Source organism: Oryctolagus cuniculus, chromosome 4 (genome assembly GCF_051225735.1).
Source record: "Oryctolagus cuniculus isolate XC-2025 breed Fujian yellow rabbit chromosome 4, ASM5122573v1, whole genome shotgun sequence".
Classification (NCBI taxonomy): domain Eukaryota; kingdom Metazoa; phylum Chordata; class Mammalia; order Lagomorpha; family Leporidae; genus Oryctolagus; species Oryctolagus cuniculus.
The window spans coordinates 152,968,947-152,982,465 of NC_142870.1; the positions used below are offsets into that span (position 1 = coordinate 152,968,947).

At 40.4% G+C, this 13,519-nt stretch overlaps 1 protein-coding gene across 18 annotated transcripts in view; it reads right to left on the reverse strand.

Annotated features, from left to right (window-relative positions):
• TBC1D5 (TBC1 domain family member 5) overlaps window positions 1-13,519 on the reverse strand; it is a 605,221-nt gene that overhangs the window by 355,076 nt on the left and 236,626 nt on the right. The gene's annotated exons all lie outside the window — the stretch shown is intronic.

Below are 13,519 nucleotides of genomic sequence, written 5' to 3' on the forward strand. Positions count from 1 at the left end.
ACTAGTTCTGTTTCTCAAATTGATACAAATGATCTCCTTCTGTTTCTGTCTATCTGCTTGCCTTGTCAGTACAACTAATTGTCAGGATTGGGGAGATCTACTGTATCTGAACAGAAGATGTGCAGTTTGTAACCTGCTTAATTCTCCTTCTGTCCTACATGCCCTCAGTATGGTGCTCATTAAAGTCTCAGCTGTTTTGTTTGTATCAGTGGCAGCCTAAACATAGGCTTATTTTTCTTTGTTAAAAGGCCAGATTGTGCATAAATATACACCTAGTGTGTGTGTGTGTGTGTGTGTGTGCTTAAATGGCAAGAAATTACCAACCCTATAATGCTTCTTGGTGTTTCCATCATCTCCCTTCAAACCGGGCATCTGAATTATCTTAGTCCCTTGCGTAGATGTTAATAAGAATAGAGAGAGAGATAATGTAAGCCATATTTAAAATTGGAATATAAGAATCGCAAGTTGTTAGAAATTAATTCTATACAATGTCGTAAGAGTCTTCCCGGTCCCCTTTCCCAAAAGCAATTTCCAGTAGGCTCTAGATTTCCAGTCCTAATTGGTTCTGTATGTCTGACCATCAGAGAAAGTTTAAAGGAAAGCTATATTTGCCTGGGCAATAATTTTCAATGGCTTGAATCAGTTAGTTTTTTATTATTTTTAAATTTATTTTGAAAGTGTTATGAGGGGGACAAAAAGAGGGGGGAGAGTGAGAGAGAGAGAGAGAGAGAGAGAGAGAATCTCAAGATATCAATCTTTCATCTTCTGGTTCATTCCCCAAATGGCCCCAATAGTCACGGCTGGGCCAGATCAAAGTCAGTATCCAGGAGCTTCTTCTGAGTCTTCCACATGGGTGGCAGAGGCCCAAACACTTGAGCCATTCTGCTATTTTTTCTCATGCCATTAGCTGGGAGCCAAATCGGAAGTGAAGCAGCTGGGATGCCAATATCACATATGGGTACCAGTTCATGTTTCAGCTGCTCCACTTCTGATCCAGCTCCCTGCTAATGCGCCTGGGAAATCAGTGGAGGACGACCCAAGTGCTTGGGTTCCTGCAGCCACACGGGAGACCTGGAAGAAGCTCCTGGCCCTTGACTTTGGCCTGACCCTGCCCTGGACATTGGGGCCATTTGGGAAGTAAACCAATGGATGAAAAGATCTCTCTTTTTCTCTCTCTCTCACTATCTCTTCTGTGTAATTCCTGCTTTCAAATAAATTTTTAAAAATTCTGTATTTTGTGTATGAAATTCAATTATCAAAAGATTTATGTTTAACTTATTACTAAGTAACTTGTCATGTTACTTTTAACATGCAACTAATTAAATATAGATAAAGGACTATTGAAGTATCATGGCTACCAGCTACAAAAATAATTTAATCTCCAAACAACCTAAAATATATATTTTAAAATAAACTTATTTTAATTATCGAATACAGTAACCCAAACAAGATGACTTTACAAAACAATCATAATTTTTTGTTCAAAAGCTTTTTATAAAAGCATTAGATGACTGAAGGAACTGGTCTCATTAGGTAAAAACACTACACTATTCACTGGAGATAGGTTATCCAAAGAACTGTATCAACAGATCACTCCTAATCATAGCTTAACCTTAAGTATATAAACAAAAAATGACATGTAACACAATTCCAACACACACACACATACACACACACAAACATGGAATACAATTTCTCAGTATGAAAACTGTCATACTCATGATGCCATAATAGGGAGAAACTTAATCATAAGACCCTATTAAAAATTAAGAAAAAATAGACTTTACTATTATATGGGTGATATTAAAACTTCAGGGACAGGCTGGCGCCACAGCTCAGTAGGCTAATCCTCCGCCTGCGGCGCTGGCACCCTGGGTTCTAGTCCCAGTCAGGGCGCTGGATTCTGTCCTGGTTGCCCCTTTTCCAGGCCAGCTCTCTGCTGTGGCCCGGGAGTGCAGTAGAGGATGGCCCAGGTGCTTGGGCCCTGCACCCGCATGGGAAACCAGGAGAAGCACCTGGCTCCTGCCTTCGGATCAGCGCAGTGCGCCGGCTGCGGCGGCCATTGGAGGGTGAACCAATGGCAAAAAGAAGACCTTTCTCTCTGTCTGTCTCTCTCACTGTCCACTCTGCCTGTCAAACAAACAAACAAAAAACCAAAAACCAAAAAACAAAAACACTTCAGGCACAAATAAATATTTATCAGCAAATTAGTAACTTATACAGGGTCTCTTCACATTAGATATGGTAACAAACTTCATTACTCCAAGCACCCTGTGGTGACTTTTATACCTGAGATAACATATATAACCTTCACAAGATAAACCTCATTTCCCAGATGAATCCAAGGGCCCCATGTAAGATGGCTGTATTTCCATGCCTTCAACATGAATTTTGTTAGAAAATTCTAAAAGAGTAATAATATTAAATTCTTTTTATTCACAAAGTAACTATGGAGAACACTGAATTATTTAGTGGAAATAATGATTAACATAAGAATGAAAATTATATTGAAGAATAGAACATCAAAACTAAAGATTTTGAAGGTACAGTGTTATCAAAATCATCTCCTAAAGCTGAAAAAAAAAACCAGAAAATAGGAATTTAGGATTTAATACATACTTTTAGTATTGAAATAAGAAATGGGCTTGTCATTGTTAATGGTATTGTAAAGTTTGTGAATCCTCTGTACTTATGTCTGAAAACATGGTTGACAATTTTTCTGTATGTGCATGCTCTCTCCTCAATTATTTTAAAAGATAGGATTTTTTTTTAAGTAAAAATTTAAAAATCTCTTCACAGTATATCAGTATGATCATGGCACAGCCAGAAATCCCTTGGCTATGTAACACCTCTAAAACAACTTACAAGCTGGCCCAACTTTCTGCAGAACTCTGACATCTATTCAAAAGCTAAACAAACAGGAGAGAGATGAAGACAGAGTGCTGTGTCACTTTCAATCGCCTCCACTGCTCCAAGGAGGAAGTTAAATTGTGAAGATGGCAGTCACACTCTTGATGCCAGAAAGCCCGTACCCTGCAAGAACTGTGGTCGAATGTGTCACCCTCCCGGCAGCTTCCTGGAGAACCAGCACAGCGCTTGCCTTTCACAACCCACTTCAGAGGGTTCTCAGCAGTTCGACAACGGCTTCCCTAACGTGCTTTTCCAAAAGTACTGAGAGTCAAAAAAGCATTTGTCTCAGGTGGCTACGGTGGAAGCAGTCATTAAGAGAAGCAGTCCTACAGAACAGGTCACGTGGAACAGCAAGGGAAGGAATGGACTGGGAAAGGAGACACATGGGAGTGAGGGCTAGGTTGCACATACCCAAGGGAATTGAGATCACTTAGCCAACGCTGGACTCGCATTCAGAAAAGGTCTGTATAGAGCCCAGCTTTCACCTCGGGCTGCCCTTCTGCACTCAACACCAACGACAAGTGGTGTTGTGAAAGCCTCTGCCAGCTACAGGAGCACCTGTCCTAACACAGAGACAGGACGCGAAGTCCAGGAGAGTATCATTTTAGTTTTCTTTTTTCCTGGCTCCAGACATTGAAGGAAACTCTATGATAGCACTAGCTGACCAGTAAGCTAAAGGAACAGGGCCAGCATTGCTGATAAAGGACAAAGAAAGATGTTCTAAAACCTGGAGGTAGAAGTCACTAAACAGCAACCACGTACTACTAGCAGTAACAAGAAACTGCAAGCTGAGGAGGAGAACCTTCTTGCCAGTTTCCACATTATAATATCCAAAATGGTTTTCAACAAAAATTTAGTCTGCATGCTATGAAACAAGAAAAGTAAGGCCCATTCACAAGAACATGAAATTAACAGAAAATGTCCCTGAAGAATCCAAAGCATTAAATTTACTAGAAAAGCACTTTAAATTAACTGCCACAAATATTCTTCCAGTCACTTACCCAGAAAGACTTAAAAAAAAACTTTTTTTAATAATTATAAATTTTGAAAGTACAACTTTTGGATTATAGCAGGTTTTCCCCCTATAACCACCCACCCACCCACCTGCAAACCATCCCATCTCCCACTCCCTCTCCCATCTCAATCTTCATTAAGATTCATTTTAATTATCTTTATATACAGAAGATCAACTTAGTATATACTAAGTAAATATTTCAACAGTTTGCACCCACACAGACACACACAGTATAAAGTATTGTTTGAATACTAGTTTTACCGTTAATTCACATAGTACAACACATTAAGCACAGAGATCCTACATGGGGAGTAAGTGTACCAATGCCATCTTACTAGTTAAAGTGATCAGTTTAAGTTCATAATTGATCATAAAGATAGGATTAAGTGTCAAAGGGATCACATAAATAAGATCACATAAAAAATAAATAAATAAGCTAATAATAATTGATAGAATTAAAAAGAAGAGAACAATCCAACATGGGGAGTGGCATACACAGCAGGCTCACAGAATGGCAAATGCCTGGGGCCGGTGCTATGGCTCAGCAGGTTAATGCCTGGCTTGAGCGCCGGCATCCCATATGGGTGCCGGTTCTAGTCCCGGCTGCTCTTCTTCTCATCCAGCTCTCTGCTATGTCCTGGGAAAGCAGTAGAAGATGCCCAAGTCCTAGGGCCCCTGCACCCACGTGGGAGACCTGGAAGAAGCTCCTGGCTTCGGATCGATGCAGCTCCAGCCGTTGTGGCCAATTGGGGAGTGAACCAGCAGATGGAAGACCTTTCTCTCTATCTCTACCTCTCTCTGTAACTGTTTTTCAAATAAATAAAATAAATCTGTAAAAAAAAAAAAAAAAAAAACAAAACGGGCAAATGCCCTAAACAGCACTCCAGCATCAGAATCAGCAGTTAAGGCATTCGGATCTGGCTCTACTTCCAATCCAGCTCTCTACTATGGCCTGGGAAAGCAGTGGAGGATGGCCGAAGTCCTTGGGCCCCTGCACCCACATGGGAGACCAGGAAGAAGTTCCTGGCTCCTGGCTTCAAATTGGCGCAGCTCCAGCTGCTGCAGCCAAGTGGCAAGTGAACCAGCAGATGGAAGACCTCTCTCTCTCTTTCTCTTTGCCTCTTCCTCTCTGTAACTCTGACTTTCAAATAAATAAATAAATCAAAAAAAAAAAAAAAAAGACTATGTACCCAAAGGATTAGATTATAAAAGAGCTGGGCTGTTCTACCAGACTAAGAACTATTACGTACTAATAAGGTTTGAGATCAGTTAATTGAGATATGTGCAAAGAGTTTAACCTGAATTTCTCAATTTTTAATTTCAAGAATCTAGCTTTGAGAATTTTGCATATAAACTAAGCATGTGTTTATATTAAACTAGCATAATGAGCAAATGGGAAAAGTATGGTATGATTTTAAAGAAAATTGACAGGAGAATCCTGGGGCTTATAATTTTAGATTGTATAAAAACTGAGCAAAAAAAGTACAGTGTAAAGAGTTCTTGCATTCTGCCCTCAGGTGAACAATTTTCGCTATTACCAGCAGGTTGTATTAATACAATACATTTGTTACACTGATGTATCACTAGTGATACATTATTTCTAACCAATGTCTATAGTTTTATTGGGGTTTACTCCATATGGTGAACCTTCAGAGGCCCTGACAATTGTACAATGACACATATCCAGCATTACATTATCAGATAAAAGTTTCAGTGCTCAAAAGAAACCCTATGTTCCAACTATTCATTCTTCCTTCCCTCTTCTAGCTCTCCAGTGATCTTTGTACTGTCTCTGTAGGTTTTTATCTTTTCTACAATGTCTTATACTTGCAATAATGTATATAGTTTCTTCATACTGCCTTCTTGTTATATAATAGTAATTACACTTAAAGTTCCCTTCAAGTCTTTTCTTGACTTGATAGCCCATTGCTTTCATCATTGAATTATTCCATTGTATCCATGTACCACAGTTTATTAATTCACCCATGGAAGAATATCTTGGTTGCAATTCTGAATAAAGGCACTATTAACATGCGTTTACAGGTTTTGTATAAACATAGTTTCCAATTCATTTGGGTAAACAAAGTGTGTATCTACTACATCATATGGTAAGACCATGATCAGTTTTATATGAAATTGCCAAACTGCCTTCCTAAGTGAATCAATCTTCATTCTTACCAGTAATAAACAAGAATTTCTGTTGTTCCACATTCTTGCCTACATTTGGTGTTGTCAGCACTTTGGATCTTCCTTTTTTAAATAGGTTTGTAATGGTATCATCTTGTTTTAATTTTCAGCTCCTTAAAACATTATGATGAGTATTATTCCTAAGTTTATATGACATCAGTATACTGTCTTTGATGAGCTTTTTTTCCCCAGATATTTTGCCAATTTTTCAATAGTGTGGTTTGGTATTACTGAGTGTTAAGCACTCTTGGGGCTGGTGTTGTGGTGCAGTGGGTTAAACTGCCTCCTGCAACACCAGCATCCCATAGGAGCACAGGTTTGGGTCCAGTCTGCTCAGCTTCCAACCCAGAGAATATCTATCTTCCACCTACAGATTCACCCCCAAATTCCCAAAGCAGTCAGGGCTAGGCCAAGGTGAAACCAGGAGTCTCAAAGTCCATCTGGGGTTCCCACATGGAAGGCAAAGTACACACACTTGAACTGTCATCAGTTGCTTCCCAGGATGCTCTAGCAGAAATCTGGACCAGAAGCAGAGAAGCTGGAACACAAACCAGCATTAAGATATGGGAAGCAAGTATTCCAAGCGGTGACTTACCGTGCTGCACCACAATGCCACCCCACAGACAATTTCTTACTCATAAGATAGAGAGCTAGGACTGAAGAACACTTAGGACATGGAAGAAAGCAATTAACTCCTTCAATATGGCTTCCTTTGATAAAACAAACCAATGGCTCTTTCAAATATATTGTGCTTTTTAAAAAAGATTTTATTTATTTATCTGAGAGCTAGAGTTACAGAGAGAGAGAGAGAGAGAGAGAGAGAGAGAGAGAGATCTTCCATCCACTGTTTCTCCAGAAGGCAGCGATGGCTGGAGCTGGGCCAAGAACAAAGCCAGGAGCCAAGAGCTTCTCAGGGTCTCCTACAAGGTTTCAGGGGACCAAGTACTTGGGCCATCTTTTACTGCTTTCCCAGGCCATTAGCAGAGAGCTGGACCAGAAGAGCAGCTGGGACTTGAACTGGCATCCATGTGGGATGCTAGCACCTAAGGCAAAGGCTTAGCCAACTATGCCATAGGTTGGCCCCAAATATATTACTTTTTCAAACATTTATTATTTATTGACTTACTTGAAAGGCAGAGTGACAGCAAGAGAGAGAGAGAGACGAGAGACGAGAGATGAGAGATGACAGACGAGAGACATAAAGCGAGAGAATCTTCCAAATGCTAGTTCAGTCCCCAAATGGCACACCAGCCAGGGTTGGGTGACACCAAAGCCAGAAGCTGGGAACTCCATCAAGATCTGCCACCTGAGTGGAAGGGGTCCAAGTACTTGGACCACTTTCTACTGCTTTCCCAGGTGCATTGGCAGGAAGCTGAATTAAAAGTGGAGCAGTTGGAATGAAACTGGCACTCTGATGTGGGATGCCAGCGCTACAGCTACAAGCAGCAGCTCCATCCACTGTGCCACAACACTGGCCCCAAATCTATTATATTTTAAAGATCAGGTATTTAAATAATCAGATTCAGTTTACTCTTTTAACATTCTATAACACAGGTTAATGAAACAGCACGCAAATGATTTTAAAGAAAGAATTCAGAGGCCAAATACAATGAGAATCGTGTAAGGATCAAAGGAGAATGTTTATTGTAATATATGCAGCAATTAACTCAGTAGTAATTTATGTATCCTGAAGCCAAAATGCTATATAAAATATTACCTAAACTCATTTTTTTACTGAGGCTGAGTAGATTGTTCTACCAGTTAATCACTCCATTCTTGACTAATCTGATCTATGAATGACCTAGAGAACACAGCTCAATTTTGGGATGTACAATAAAATCCAGTGAGAGATTATTACATAAATATTCAAAAGTACTCAAAAACTAAATTCAGTCCTATGAACCTCTTTCCTGAAGAGACAGTTAATTTTACTACATAATTATTCTTCTGCTTCATCTTTTACTTGAAATTTTATGAACTTCTGTCATTGACCAAAGTGTTAAAAAACGATGAGAATAACAGAACATTAAATTGATCAAATTGGGCAAAAAGATTATCCAACTCATTTTTAAAGATTTATTTTATTTATTTGAAAGGCCAAGAGGGAGAGTCAGAGAGAAAGCAATCTTCCATCCTCTGCTTGAGTCCCCAAATGGCCACAGCAGCCAGGGTTGGGCCAGGCCAAAGTGAGACGATGCAACTCTACCCAGGTCTCCCGCAAAGGTAACAGGGGCCCAAGTACGTAGGCCATCTCCCGCTGTTTTCCCAGGAGCATCAGAAGGGAACTGTATCAGAGGCAGAGCAGCCAGGAGTCAATCTAGTGCTCTGATATAGAATGCTGGCATCGCAGGCAGCAGCTTAACCCACTCTGCCACAACACCAGCCTTCACTGATTTTTGAACTCAAAGTATGGAATTATTTCAACTATAGGTATCTCCGCCCCCGCTTCTGCCTGATAGCATATTTCTATTTGCTGAGAAATGAAGACGTTATTATGACTTGGGTGACAACACACCCCCATCTGCTTATTTTGTATAAACAGCAACAGATATGTAACCACATCCTCCTCCTGGATCTTGTGATCTCAGAATAAGCCAGGTAGAAGTAACCAGGAGGTTGTATACCATCTACTTATGGAGAGTTCCGATTCATGTCCACGCTCTACCACATCAGATCCAGCTCCCTGTCATGGTCTGGAAAAAGCAGCGGAAGGTGGCCCAAGTGTTTGCAACCCTGCCACCCAAGTGGGAAACCCAGATGCAGCTCCTGATTCCTGAAATCAATGTGGTCCAGCCCGGCCATTGTGCCCACCTGGGACGTGAACCAGCACACAGATGGTCTCCCTTTCCCTCTCTCTCACTATAATTCTTTCAAATAAATAAAAAAAAAATTACAAGGACCAAAATGTTTCCTACCTTTTTTATATTCTTCACCTTTATGTTCTCTTCCATTAAGTGTCATTAATTAAGGAATGGTCTACCCTCTAATACTCAGAAATTGAGGCATTATTGCAGTCTTAGATCAAAACTGAAAAATATTAAAAGTATTCAAGATCTATATTCTCAGGGATGGCACAGTGGTATAGTGGGGTAAGCTGCCACTTATAATATTAGGATTCCATATTGGAATGCCAATTCAAGTCCAGCTTAACTATTCCTGGTCCAGCTTCCTACTCATGTACCTTCAAAAGTAACAGAAGATGGCCCAAGTACTTGGGCCCCTATTATTGACATGAGACCCCTGGATAGATTCTGGCTCCTGGTTTCTGGCTGGCTCAAATCTGGCTGTTGCAGCCATTTGGGAATGAGACAAAGGATGGAAGATGTTGATCTCTGTCACTGTGCTTTTCATGTAAATAAAGAAATAAGACTTTTTTTTAAAAAAGCAAAGCTCACACACACACACACACACACACACAATGTTTCTTTCCCTAACCACCATTCAAAGTTTCCAACATTATTTATATAAAGACAAATGGGAGATGTACAGACAGACTTCAAAAAGTTTGTAGAAAAATACAATTATAAAGTAATTATAATTTTCCATGAACATTTTGAAGCCCTTTGTATCGGCAAGTACCAAGAAAAATAGAAAGAATGTTTTCTGACATTGTTGCAAGCTGTGCAGTCTGACTTTCTATTTCTCCTCCTTCACTTTATAGCTAACAGCTCTTCCACAAAATCACTTAGTCCATTAAAAGTTTTTCTTTCTTTTATAAGGAGCCAAGAATGCATTATTACAATTTCCTATGTGAAGTATGCTATTAAATAATAGCTTGTACACTAATTAAAGCAAATGTAATTGTGAGAACACATTGACATTGTTAAAGTAAATTACTCAATTTGTTAATAGTTTCATTTCAAGTGACCCTAACTGTATTAATTGTGATACCAGCAAATTAAATTGAAGAGCATTAAACACATTGTTCTAATATGTCCTAGAGGAACAAATTCTCCATTACATCAGCAGAGGGAAAATAATGATTAGATGCCCTCTTTGCCCCAAACAAAACTCGTACACACATGTGCACACATCGTGCACACAAATGAATACATACATCTAGTTCAAGAGACAAGGGCTCCCCAGGCTGCAGATACTACTACTATTTTAATATTGGAAGCAAGGCATGAAGGAGACCACACAGGAGAAATGGAACTTTCAGATAAATGGCAAATCTTATGGCATCCTTTTATCTCAGATTTCAGCAGGGATTGCTTTATCATTGCAATGTTAATATGTTGAGAACAGGGAAACAAAAAGACTGTATGAAGGGTACAACACGAAACAAAATTTTTAAATTACTACAACCTTGGGTAAATCAGACATGACTTATTAAACACCTACCATCAAGTCAGAAGAACATATATTAAAAAAAAAAATTGGGGCTGGCACTGTGCCATAGTGGGTAAAGCCACCACCTGCAGTGCCAGCATCCCATATGGGAACCGGTTAGAGTCCCAGCCGCTCCACTTCTGATCCAGCTCTCTGCTATGGGCTAGGAAAGCAGTAGAAGATGGCCCATGTCCTTGGGCCCCTGCACCCACATGGGAGACCCGTAAGCGGTTCCTGGCTCCTGGCTTCCGATAGGCTCAGCTTTGGCTGTTGTGGCCATCTGGGGAGTGAACCAGCAGATCGAAGACCTCCCTCTTCTTCTTTCTCCCTCCCTCCCTCCCTCTCTCTCTCTCTACCTCGGCCTCTGTAGCTCTGCCTTTCAAATAAATAAATAAATCTTTAAAAACAAATATAGCCTCTATCCTGAAGAAGAAATTTAGGAATTCAATAGAGTAGACAATGCATTTGTTCAAAGAAGTCTCAGCCTTTAGAACAAAATCCACACTCCTCAGCCTGGCTTACAAAACCTCATAATCTGAACCCTGCCTTTAAGTCCTAACCTGGGCCATGCCCTTGTCATCCATACTGGGGCCCCGTTCACAATGATCTTCCCTTCAGTTCCATGAATATGACAAGGCTAATCCTATCCTACAATTTTCTTTAATTTAAATTTCTGTCTCTCTGAGACACACAATAACACACACACAAAATCTTTACATGCTTGCTCCTTCTTACATTCAATCTGATATATCCACCTTTTAGGAGATCTTTCCTGAGTTCTAAAGTACACACCAACATTTTACTTCTTTTCTTAGGATTTATCACTCTGAATTTTTAAATTTCTGTTACTTACTTATATTTTTGCACCAATGAAGAAACAGCAGGTTTGTGGCCTTTAGCCTTATTTGATGTAATAAGATGAACAGGCCTTTTGATCTCAAATGACTTGTTAAGTATTACCAAAATTTCTTAACCATCACGTGAACATGTCTCATTAAAAATCTACTAGTACAGGGGCCAGCGTCATGGCGCAGTAGGTTAATCCTGTGCCTGCGGCGCCGGCATCCCATATGGGCACCGGTCCTAGTCCCAGCTATGCCTTTTCCAATCCAGCTCTCTGCTGTGGCCTGGGAAAGCAGGAGAAGATGGCCCAAGTCCAGGATGCTCCTGCATCCTGGCTTCAGATCGGCCCAGCCCCAGCTGTTGCGGCCATCTGGGGAGTGAACCAACATAAGGAAGACCTTTCTCTCTGTCTCTTCCTCTCACTGTCTATAACTCTACCTCTCTTAAAAAAAAAAATCTGGGCTGGCGCCGTAGCTCACTTGGTTAATCCTCAACTGTGACGCCAACATCCCATATGGGTGCCGGGTTCTAGTCCCGGTTGTTCCTCTTCCAGTCCAGCTTTCTGCTGTGGCCCAGGAGGGCAGTGGAGGATGGCCCATGTGCTTGGGCCCCTGCACCCGCATGGGAGACCAGGAGGAAGCACCTGGCTCCTGGCTTTGTACTGGCATAGCTCTGGCTATAGCGGCCATTTGGGTGGTGAACCAACGGAATGAAGACCTTTCTCTCTGTCTCTCTCTCTGTCTAACTCTAACTGTCAAATAATAATAATAAAAAAAGTCTACCAGTCAATAAAACAAATCTACTTAACAGTGCAATTAAATACACAGTTTATAACAATGTTCTAGGTTTGGTCAAAATCATTCATATTTAATTAAAATTATCAGTAATCAGAAAAGCTAGAAAGTCAACTATCATTAAACTCCACACTGAGAAGAACAAAGAAGGAGACTAGGAAGGACAGAATTATTATTTAAGGACACACATCTCATAATATAAAGATTATCTGGCTCATACACTGCCTCATCTTGGACTTAAACTTTCACTGACTCTTGATAATCCACGCATTTGTGTGTGTGTGTGTGTGTGTGTACCAAAATTAAATGTATATTTTTAGCTCATGAAAAACAGAACAATCAGTGCAATTTACAGAAATACAATAATTACCAAATGGTAGACTATCAATTCATTTCTAAAAGCACAAGTAACATACATTTATTACTGAAGATGTAATAAAACGATTAGTAAAGCAAATAACTTGAGATATTACAATTTTATGATTTATTATCTTCTTAATTTCTTCTTTTCAAAATATTTGGATTTTCTTGAAACATGAAAATAAAGCAGCCTGAAGCTTATATAGTTCTCTTTCCTTGTGCTTTCCTATATTCTTCCTATGGGGTTCCTTCTCAGTAAATTCAAGTAGTACAAACTCCAAAGTAGAACGCAAGTATTGGGCAGGGGAGGAGAGGGGGGACACCGAGCGTGGCAGATAAAGACACTGTTTGGGATGCCCATATCCCCTATCAGAGCACCTGCATATGAGCCCCAGCTGTGCTTCCAATGCAAACTTCCTGCTAGTGTGCACCCTGGAAGACAGCAGGTGATAGCCCAAATAGTGGAGTAGCTGCCACTCTAATGGGAGACTCAAATGGAGTTCCTAGTTACTAGCTTCTGCCTGGATCACCAGCTGTGGTGGACATTTGAGGAGTGAATCAGCAGATGACAGCACTATGTCTTTCTGCCTCTCCAATGGAAAAAAAAATCAAGTATTCTATATTGTTTTAAAAAATTATTTATTTGAAAGGCAGAGTTATACAGAGAGAGGAAGAAACCGAGAGAGATATCTTCCATCCACTGGTTCCTTCCCCAAATGGCTGTAATGGCCACAGCTGGGCTGATCTGAAGCTAGGAGCCAAGAGCTTCTTCTGGGTCTCCTACATGGGTGCAGGGGGTCCAAGCACTTGGGGCATCTTCCACTGCTTTCCCAGGCACATTATCAGGGAGCTGGATAGGAAGTGGAGCAGCTAGGACTCCAACTAGTACCCATATGTGATGCTGGTGCTGCAATGGGCAGCATAACCAGGAACGCCACAGCCCAGTGCCCAGGTATTCTATTAAAAGAAATTCCGATTTCAAAACAACTATTAATTAGCAAGAAAGTCTTCCTTCCAGCAAGACTGCATGGCAAACTAATTTATTTTTATTTCTTGTACAAAGCTAGTTAAAAAATAA